Source organism: Notothenia coriiceps, unplaced genomic scaffold (assembly GCF_000735185.1).
Source record: "Notothenia coriiceps isolate Sejong01 unplaced genomic scaffold, NC01 NC01_scaffold00028157, whole genome shotgun sequence".
NCBI lineage: Eukaryota > Metazoa > Chordata > Actinopteri > Perciformes > Nototheniidae > Notothenia > Notothenia coriiceps.
In genome coordinates, this window is record NW_011360858.1 from 74,105 (window position 1) to 84,858 (window position 10,754).

Genomic DNA, 10,754 nt, shown 5'->3' on the forward strand with positions numbered 1-10,754 from the left:
ATGTTAGGCCCTAGAGTAAGGTACACTGCTCTGTATGAATGGATGTGGATGGGTGAATGACATGTAGCATGTAAAGCGCTTTGAGGGGTCTTAAAGACTGGATAAAGCGCTATATAAGTACAGTCCATTTACCATTTACCAAAAAACATCTAGTTTAACTATATTGAGCGATCAAGAGATATATGGTGGAGATTTATCAGTTTATCTGTAATGTTATTTATTCTTATCAGCAAATAGTATAAATAAACAGTTTCCCAGGATTCAAATTAAATGTCTTCCAACCTTCTCGTCTGTCCATCAATCCCAAAGATAAGATATTCAGATTAAAACGAAATAGAAACATTCAGAAATTCACAAAGACCTCAGATATGAGAAGCTGAAATTGATCAATGTTTTGAAAGATGACCATATATTGAACAAAAATAGTTGCAGCTCCCAACATTTCTTCTAATTCTATTACCAATATCTGAATATTCTTAAAAAATGAAAGTATGTTGCTTTTTAAAAAAAGAATTTGCATTATAATGATACTATATTGTCATTATTTCAGTGGCATAAAAAGCTCTTAAAATGACACAAATACATGCTCTAACTAAAGCAGTTATCGTGACAGGCCAGCATACTCAAATGAATAAAATGTTTTAAGCATATACATAGTATATATTGTATTTAGAAACTACCACTGATGTTTAGGATTCATTTAAACTGCTTGCACACTTGAAAGGAAGCTCTCCAGTCTCGTATTTACGCCAAAGACCTTATCAACCAAACGAGCGACACTTCTCACTCTATTAACAAACTATACTGTCTGTTGTACGGGACGCCTCATGTTTCAGCTCAAAGAAGCCCCGTGTGACCGCCGCTGATTCAGCCATTGTTATTCAAAGTGGTTCTATGGTAATCGGCAATTGTCCGCCTATTGTGAGCCATCAGAGAGAGAGAGAGAGAGAAGAGGCTGCTGGAGGGGAGAGTCTGCCCGAGGAACACATTACCATCCACAGTTGTGTAATGCAGATGGGGAACATGCATTCTGTATGAGAGAGAGGAAATAAATAATGACAATTGTTCCTGCAAACGTCTTCCGTCTTCCTAAACAAACCACGCTGAGGGCACTGTGTGAGCTGCATGAATACAATATCATTCAAAACACACTTGAATCCCTCATCGGGGAAGACATGCATGTGTCACTGTGTTTCGTCTCAGTACACAGTGAGAGGAGTGGCACATAGTCTAGTCTTCTGTTCGTCTCAACAGATTTGGCTGACGGTATTTCCCAGAGTCCTGTATATTATGAAATAACACTATCTACGTCTCCTGTCTATTACACAACAAACTCTCAGAGCCCGAGGAAAGAGAGCAGTCTACTTGTTGTCAAATACAGCAGGATTGAGGCGAATGCTGGTCTTTGTTCATTATTTATCTGCAGATTATGGGCGGATCAATTCATCTTTTGATTTATAGCTAGGCGGGGAAACATCCTGCATCATTGCAAATCCATTAAACAAAGGGTCTTAAAATATCTTGCTTTGTTTCAAGCAATCAGAAACCCAAAAGCATTCATTTCACTTTCACTTAAGACAAAGAGAAGCAGCAAATCAACAAATTTGGAAACTGGAAAATACAGTGGTGAGCAATAAGGATGATTATTGGCCAATAAGAGATATGACATTTGAGTTCCAGTAACATGACAAAATACTGCTTTGTTTTTATGCCTTTCTTTCGATAAAAAACCCCCCAGTATTTTCCAGGAATTCCTTCTTTGCATTTTTTTGAAGAAGGTTCTTTTATCAAATGCAATACAATCAAAATAACATTTCGAACTATCTGGATAGGGAGGTAACAAGGGATCAAAATAGGTAAATTATATAACAAATTTGATCAGAAATGAACAGGGACACAAAATAATTAGGTCTCTGTAAATATGCCAGACTAAAATAATCAAACGAGCAGGCTCTCATGCAAAAACTATGTAAATCCTGACTGTGAACCTTTCCTTGTTTTAAGTACATGTATTTGCATTTTCTCTATTGAGTTTCTTTCCCCTTGTATTATCCAAACCACTTGATTGAAATGCAATAGCCCACTAATCCCTGAACCTCATGTTAAATTGACCCCAACATTTAGGTCTGCCCTCTAGAACTGAGTGAGGTTCCCCCTGCTGTGATGAAGCAGTGCATTATGGGACGCCAGAGCCCTGACACACACATGGGGGATCCATTACCTGACATTAACACCGTCAAACTGTAATGCGATCCTGGTCGGTCTCTGCATCAAACCACCCTGCTGTAGTTTAAACACTGTACCCTGTGGCATTGCTTTTATGTGTTCCTTTCATTCAGAGACAGCTCAGTGGAGTTTGCCCGCCACTTCAGTGTTTTATCAGCGTGTTATGGCAACGGAAGGTCTTGTTATATAAAAAGCTGACTGGATCAATGTTCTGTACAAATCATAAGGTCGCAGATGGTTGAGTTATCTTTATGACAAGTGTAAAACCTTTAGTTTCAATTCTCAGGAGAAAAGACAATCAAGCCTTTGCGTGTGTGTGTTTATAAGTCCCCTGTGTATAACATTTTTTTTGCTCTGAGATGACGTCACATGTCTCTTCATAAGAACCAAAAATATCCTGAGCCCTGATTCTGTGGAAGAATGACTTCAACATACCAAGCAGGTCAAAAGAGTCCCAGCTACTTCAGTGTATACAGGGGGATGCAAACTTTAAAGGGGGCTTATTACGCTCACTTTCAGGTTCATATTTGTATTTAGTGTCTCTACTGGGACATGTCTCCATGCTTTAATGTTCATAAAGCCCTTTCTCATACTGCCTGTACTGCAGCACCTCTTTTCACCCTCTGTCTGAAACCAGACTGAGACATTTCTTGCGTCACATTTAAGATTTTAGTTTTAATTTATTTAGTCAAATTAATGCTGCAGCAAGAAATAATTAGCTGACAGATGTAAAAATGTAAAATACAGGATGTTAAATAGTTTTTGTTATCTCAAACTGAGCCATGCAGGTTCAAAGTTAACTTGTTTGAAAAACAGCTGATATTGAAAAGGCTTAGCAGTGGCAACATCGGAATTTGTCTTCAGCCAATCAGAGAGCTTGGCCGAGGCTCCCTGTTGTAAAATAATCAATCTGGATCATCAAAGCTCTCGGCAGCCTATCACACCGCTGCCAGAAGCTATAAAATGTAACATGCACGCAATAATACACTTGAAATACGTCCATTTAAAAGGAAAGAGTAACTCTGTACAGAGAGACGGACAGGACTTGGCTGTGTTTCCTCTAAAGCGCTGGCACAAGCCACGCCATGATTCCGGTCACTAGGCAAATATCTTTGGGCAAAGTCCGCGTTTCCATAAAAAGCAGGAACGCATGAGTTTAATGGTGAGCGCCGAAGCTGCTGCCATAGAAACTCAGAGACCCGATCGCTGCCCGCATGTCCAAGTAAAGCTTTTGTCCTCCAAATAGCTTTCATAGAATATGGGCTGGCACCCAACATGGATCACAGGCTTTCTGCTGTTGAGTCTGGTACAGACACACGTATCCAATAGACTTCAACGAGCTTTGTTTCGTTGGCAGGAGACACTCGTCTGGGTCCAGGAGTCAAATAATTTACGAGTCATATTTACCAAATAGCTTTACAAAGACAGAGAAATGTGAAATAAGAAATATGGGGGCTTCAAATCCACTACGTTCTTTTCAGTTTTAGATTATTTACTTGATAATGAATCAAGTATTTAGTCTACAAAATATCAGAAAAATTCAACAAATGCACCTAGCAATTTCTCAAGAGTCCAAGAGGACATATTTGTGTTGCTTGTTTTGCCTAACCACTTGTCAAAAACCTAAAACATATTTATAGTTTAGTAGCATAAAAGAAAGACTACACATATTTCCTGCCTATTGATCCCATCCAGCCATGTTTTAAGTTAATAACCAACTTTCTGTTTCAAATAAAAATGGTTGTCTGATAAGATTTTCGAACAAAAACGTAGAAAATCTTAACTGGATTGAATATTTTCCTTTTCCCTCATCCACAATCTGTTGGAAAGCAAAGGTGAGCATGTCTCTAACATTACGTAAAATGTTTACTCTGAAATACACTTGCCTAAGTTGCATATTGGTACATGATTAATATTATAAAGTGAACGGCCTAGTCCTGCTTTAGTGCCCTACATGTATTTCTGTTATGATTTGGAGCCCTATAAATAAATAAAATAGGATAGAATTGGTTTGCTTTCAAATTGCTGTTAATGTCACCAAATTAAATTGAATGTGAGTTCATAGAAACGTTCCCACTCTAGCAGAAATGTGTGAAAACAGACTCCTAGCTTAAAACTCTGTACAGTAAAACTTAGACACCCAACGAAGGTCATAATAACCTAAAACTATTTTTCAGTGGTTTCAAAGTCTAATAAACTATGAATGCAGATGAATCTTCTGTGGACTACAATGGACTGTCTTATCCCTACAGATAAGGCAAGGCAAGTTTATTTATATAGCACCTTTCAACACAAGGCAATTCAAAGTGCTTTACAAAAAATGAAAGACATTAAGAAAATGGCATTTAAAATCAGTCATTAAAAAGAAAAGATAATAAAATAAACATTAAAAGAAAAAATGCATGTAACGCTTAGCTGCAAAGGTGTCCGTAAGCAAGGCATTAAACCCCCAACTATATGGTGGTCCCATGACATATCTAAGCTTCCATGTTTATTATTGTAGCGTTATGTGATCAAATATACATGACATGTTTTTTTAACATTAAGACTGTACTTCCATTTTATGTTAACTCCATTAATCCTTCGTGTCGTTTGCCTAGTTTGTAAATAATTCTAAGATAGTCATCTTAGGACCTAATCTTTCTTGACGATTCCGTAACGTTGGAAAGAAGGAATGTAAATACTGAGGTCTTGCCTTAAATAAGTATAGCTGAACAAAAACTTATTTGAAGGACTAAGGGTTTGTACTGCGCTCTCGACTTGTACCTTCTTGCTGTAGTGATATTGGACAAAGATTGACGTTCACTTCTATATTCGTAAAGGTCTAAAGACTTTCATTCCGACTACACCACAAACTTACAAACTAATACACGTTTAAGATCCAAACTCTACACATTTTTGAGTCACTCTTTTCATCAAAGAAGTGTTTACATAATTTTGAGGTCGGTGAATATGACATAGACTCATAAACGATGTACTGGTATAATCTCGCTCTTGCGAGTGCTATAACGTATGTATGGTTGTTGTGTATGTGAGGTAAGGATGTGTTGTACGCGGAAAAATGGGGACAATCTAGCTGTCGCAGAGCACAATCTGAGCATTCTTGTTCGGGATAGAAGATCCTTGACACGATTTACGCGCAGAGACACCATGAGCATAACGACGAAGCAACTCTTGGGTGGGTAGTTATTTCTAAGTGTTGAGGTGTAACGTAGAGGAGCAACAGGACTCGCTTGTTGGCGCGTAAGTGGAGAAAAATAAGCAGGTTGCACAGATAACGTAACTGAAACACACATTAGCGGCTCGTTTTTACACCGAAGGAACAAAACCCACCTTTCTCTTTCAAGTCAATGACAATTAGGTCGTTTGTAAATTGTAAGCATATAGGTCGCAAAATACGTTGAAATCGGATGGGTCGTCGAGGTAGAATACTAGCATCTTCAATGTGAGACTAACCAGGGACAGGAAAGTCGTTGAGGTCAGTCGTGTCTCGAACGATATTTGTTTTCGTCGTATCTAATTTAACCTTCGGGCCAGACGGGTGTGCTAATAGTATACCAGCCTGAGTATAGACTTTTCGGTATGTTTCAATTTGTATAAATATAATCACTGCAACTTGTTATTAACACCAGATGGTTTTCGCATGATATCGTATAAATAGAGAATTAAGTTGTACCCCAGTATAAATAAATTTATCTTAAGTACGATAGATACTAAAAAAAAGTTACTCATTCTTTACTCGTTACACTTATCTTTTTTGCTTTAAACAGAAGGCACCCTAGATATTTATCATACGAACTACTTACATAACATGTGTTAAAGAGATTATTCAATACCGTTTAACGATAAACAGGTGAAGATATAGATGTCTGTAGTCAAAATTTTTTCCATAACGCGCAGCATGTTTGTCACGTACGGAGGGAGATATTATTAAGTGTGGTATATTAGGTAAGTATATAGGTGTATCCTTTTGCACCTCCCCAATTCCGGTATTAGGGTACTGAAATGGACGATAGAAACTGTCTTAACTGTCGTTGTACGTCTAATTATAAAGAAACGAGTACATTACAAAATTTTATCATATATGGAACTTGCGGATCAGCGTCCCAAAACATTATATTTGTATAATCTTGAGGAGTCGAGTGTTGACTTGTGATATCTTTGGACATTCCTGTCTTTTCACTAAGTTCTAGTTTGTCACGAGATATGTCGCTGATTTACACTTACTATACGAACTAACCAGGAGAGTAGATACATGGTATTTCGAGTCAATTTCACCAAGTACACAAACGGACACTTTGTCGTAAAACAAATATAGTGGCTCGAGTATATAATTGTGATGTAGTGATATTACGGATTTAACGTTAGGAGAGTGTTAGATTTAATTTTTAAATTCTTTTGTAGTGTGTTTTAAGGTTATAGTTATAATATTTAGAGAAGGACCTAACGGGATATATCTAGATCTAGATAGAGGAGCTGAAAATTTATGCTGTATTTACGTGTGTTTGTGATTATAAAGGAGCACTCGCAACAGAAGCCTTACATACATAATTTTTCAGACCGTCCTCTGTGGTCGTACTTTCCTTGTTTTCATCTTGGGTTCAATCCTCTTTGGACGACTCTGTTTGTAGATAGGGTATGTGGAAGATAGTGTCGTTCAATGTTGACACCGTTAATTTACCCAACGGGAGAACTGGGCTTCCTTTTCCGGGCTACAACCAACTACTCCACCCAGGTGCGACACTCGGGGAAAGGGGCCCCTAGCAGGGAGCGGTAGACTATGTGCTTCGTTACAGAAACCGCAAGGGGAACCGCGTCTTTGCTCGGCAGGCTATGAATGGCGGCGGGACTCGCTCACTCAAGGCCCCTTCTCGTACCGGCCGCACGTCGTGAGACAATCGGCCCATCGTGCTTTGCCGCATCTCGACACCCCTTTTGGGAGGCTTGGAGGTCGTTCATCACGGCGGGTGCTTCGAGCTACCGTGGTACTTCATCGTCCCACTTCTTCTTCTACTCCACTAGGCATTCAAGATCTAGGTACGGCAGCACATTCACTCTTTCCGCGTCCTCTCCAAGCGGTCATATCTTATTGGCGACTCACATCATTGCTAGCGCGCGGTAGTTGGTGTGATTACCGTAGGCCTCGTCTGCGCGCTAGGAGGCTAGATGGTACATACATTTGGCATTGCCGAGCCCAAGGTCATAGCGACGTTGTGAGAGCGCCCACTACTTGGTTGTAATAGTCATCTGGCTCCATCAAAGTACTTCACGTTGCATAGCCCTGTCGTCCCACGAAATGGTGCCAAACATCTAGCCTACAGGTACATGAAACGACACGAGTATAGCGCAGCAGGAGATGTCCTGGTGTTACAAGGACCCGTGCACGTGGTGTCGATGAGTGGTAGAGAAGAGTTGAGTAGACACGTCCCAGTCTGTTTTGTGCAGCAAGAGAGAGAGAAGGAGAGGCAGAGATACTCTATCCATTTATACTACTTAGGGAAGCAAGAGGAACTTTATGAGGTAATTGTGGCGGAAGAGTCTGTACCTATAGAGCTGGGTGTTGGAATACCTATTGCATCACAGACAGCATCATCTTAAGAAGACCCGTTAGATACAGACCAAAAGGACACACGGCCTGTTGCTGAAAGGTGTTGGGGGAAAGAGCACGTACTGGTACGAGTTGTACGACGCTGTAAGTGTCGAAAGCGCTAGGTGTGTCGGAAAAGGTCTTCCTCGCTAGGCGAGTAAAATAAACAGGAGATTCGTAGGAACGATCGTCCTAATGTGTAACACTCTTGCCTTCTTGTAGGAGTGCGGTGAGGATTTGTATTAAGCAACGTGACTTTGGTGCTATCAGATCGTGTCGTCGTGACTCCCAAGATACCCGCTACAGCATAGACACTTGTCCTGCATACGACACCGGCACTTCCTCGAATTAGGACGGTCTTGCACCATTCCGCCCAGGACCGGTAAAGTCCTTGGATTCCGAACAAGCCAACGTCCTCTGGAGGAGTAGAGTACCCAATCGGGTCCAATGATATCAGGAACTACTTTCATCATTAGCATCATGCATTCGCAAGTAACAACAACACATAAGTCCTTGTGCGGAGTCGATTACATCGCATGACGATCACGCCAGTCGATATCTTTCCCTCTTACCGCGTTATTTGACTCAGCTGACTGCCTTTCCTGGATCATTCCCGAACTCACCTGCCACAACCTGGTAGCGTTCCACAATCTGACTTTGTTGTCGGCTAAAGGTAGATTTCCTTCCCACATCCACTTTACTGTACGACACTCTCCCTCTCATACGCTGCTCATAGGACCATTCTGTAGAGTGATTTCCTCTTTAAATTACTCCACATGTAGTACATATTAGTTAAACCGCAGCAGGTGTCCATAGATCCTTCAGATACTGTATAAGTCTTTTTGGAGTCGCCACTTGGACTAGACTTGCATGTACTCCGACAACAGCCTCTAGCTCAGGTACGGGCGCACAAACGAGTTATCACGCAATAGGAACAATTTTGTATTCTACGGTCTCAAAGTCTGAGTCGACAACACTAAGAGTGGGGAGAGGTTCACGGCCAGTCTCCGCATGACCGGCAGACCTTTTCTCTTATTCTGCAAAAGAGTATTAACAAGTGTAGGTTGTCTACAAGGAAACTCCGCTAGGGTTTGTACCACTATTAAGTCGTGTCTGGAAGAGTTCGATTGTTCTAATGTTTCTAGTACCGAGAGGTATGTTTCCTTATCGTGGACCTGACCAGAAAGTAATTGGATAAATATTGTTATGAAAAGAGATATACCACGCAAGCTTAAACTACCATGATATATATGCATTATGGTGTAGTATAGAAGTTCAGATGACTGACATCCCGTTCGTTTATGTTTTTTTCCTACATTTTTGTATAGTAGGTATCCTAACTGATACCTGTCAACAATAAATGACTATATCAGTTGTTAGTGTGTTACCAACTTGTATTATTTCTGGAACTGTACCTAAACGTATGTTGCTGAAAACAGTGTCGTGGAAATCATTATGTCGTGTAGGTCTCTGTAGGTAACTCTGATATCGGTATAGGTGGTATCGCTTCTCGTCGCCTCGTCGTTACGTACTGGTTGTTACCAAGTTACTGTTTTGTCTTGTCGCTTGTTCTTGTGGATTATCCTACTTTCTTGATGGTATTTTTTGTCAATTTTCATCCGTCTGTCTTGTCTTGCAATCTATATGAAGTCACCAATCCCTTCGATATAGTTATCATATCTTACCAGCATTATCTCAAAATTTCCCCGCTGATATCTCCCTACTTTTGTTTCAGTTTTGTGGCAGGACAAAGACGCCCATAGATAATAACCACTGTCTAACGAGTGTCAACACCCACGTCGTCTGGTTCCCTCTCCTGGCTGACTTATGACATGAACAAAACCCTTTGAAGGTGTTCCTTATTGCCTCTCGTCTAAACCACACATTCATCTTCTAATCAAACTTTGATTGATTTTTTCCTTCCCCTCCATCGCAACCTTTACCGAGTTTGGTTGTGCCTAGAATGAATTTGTCACCTCGGGATGAATACGAGCCATGTAAACTTCTCGTCATGTCCACCGGCATTCTTATGTGGATTATGGGCTCGAACCCACACCGCTTCTGTTGTGTCTCTCTGATCAATCGGATGCTAACGATTCGAATAAATATTAAGCGTGTGTTTAGATGGTATTGTTGTTGTCATATCTACCCTATATGTGGGGTTTTTCGTAATATATTAGCCGAAGCCATGTCAATCTCCGTTGTTCAGTATATCTTGCTATAATCACTGTGCTTACTATACACATTTGGCATTCGGTTCTGAGTTTTGTCATCTCCGTTATATTTGTCTTCCCGATTCACAAACATAAAATCTCCTATACTTCTCTCTTAATGATTATATAGGTGTAAGATACTCGTCAAAAATATGTTCACACAAAACCTCTATACGTCCAGATTTCAAGTCGCTTCGGACTAAAGGGTATGTCTGTCCCATGACAGGTTTCAGATACTTACGAGACAGTATTTCACGATGTCGTGGAACAAGCAATTGTGTTCAACTGCAGATATAAAAGTTTCGCATTGACAACAAGACCTTAAACTGTGTTGTCCTTTATCATTCTTGTAAATCTTTTACCGTATTATATATTTAGTCCCTCTAGGTATACGATTTTTGTCTTACTTTTTCCTCTCTCAATAAATTATTTATTATTTGTATAAATTTTTATTTTTTAGCGTTTTTATTTGTGTCCTTCGATTTCCATTTCATGTCGAATACTCGAATTTATGACCCGTACATGTCACACACAGTGTAAGGCCAAATTCAGTCTTCAATTCAAGTCCTGACCGTCGTTCGATAATTGCACTTTCCTATTATGCCACGTGGCCTTTCACCGGTTAACAACTCTGCACAACTTTGTTTCGCACTAGTTGAAAGCCGTTCTGGGCCTCTTACCTGTGTATATACTTTAAGCACTAACTCTATAAGGTACCAGTTTTGACC

The 10,754-nt window shown here is 40.1% G+C and overlaps 1 protein-coding gene across 1 annotated transcript in view; it reads right to left on the reverse strand.

The window, feature by feature from the left end:
- LOC104958056 (pleckstrin homology domain-containing family G member 5-like) overlaps positions 1 to 10,754 on the reverse strand; it is a 51,781-nt gene that overhangs the window by 20,168 nt on the left and 20,859 nt on the right. The window lies entirely within an intron of this gene.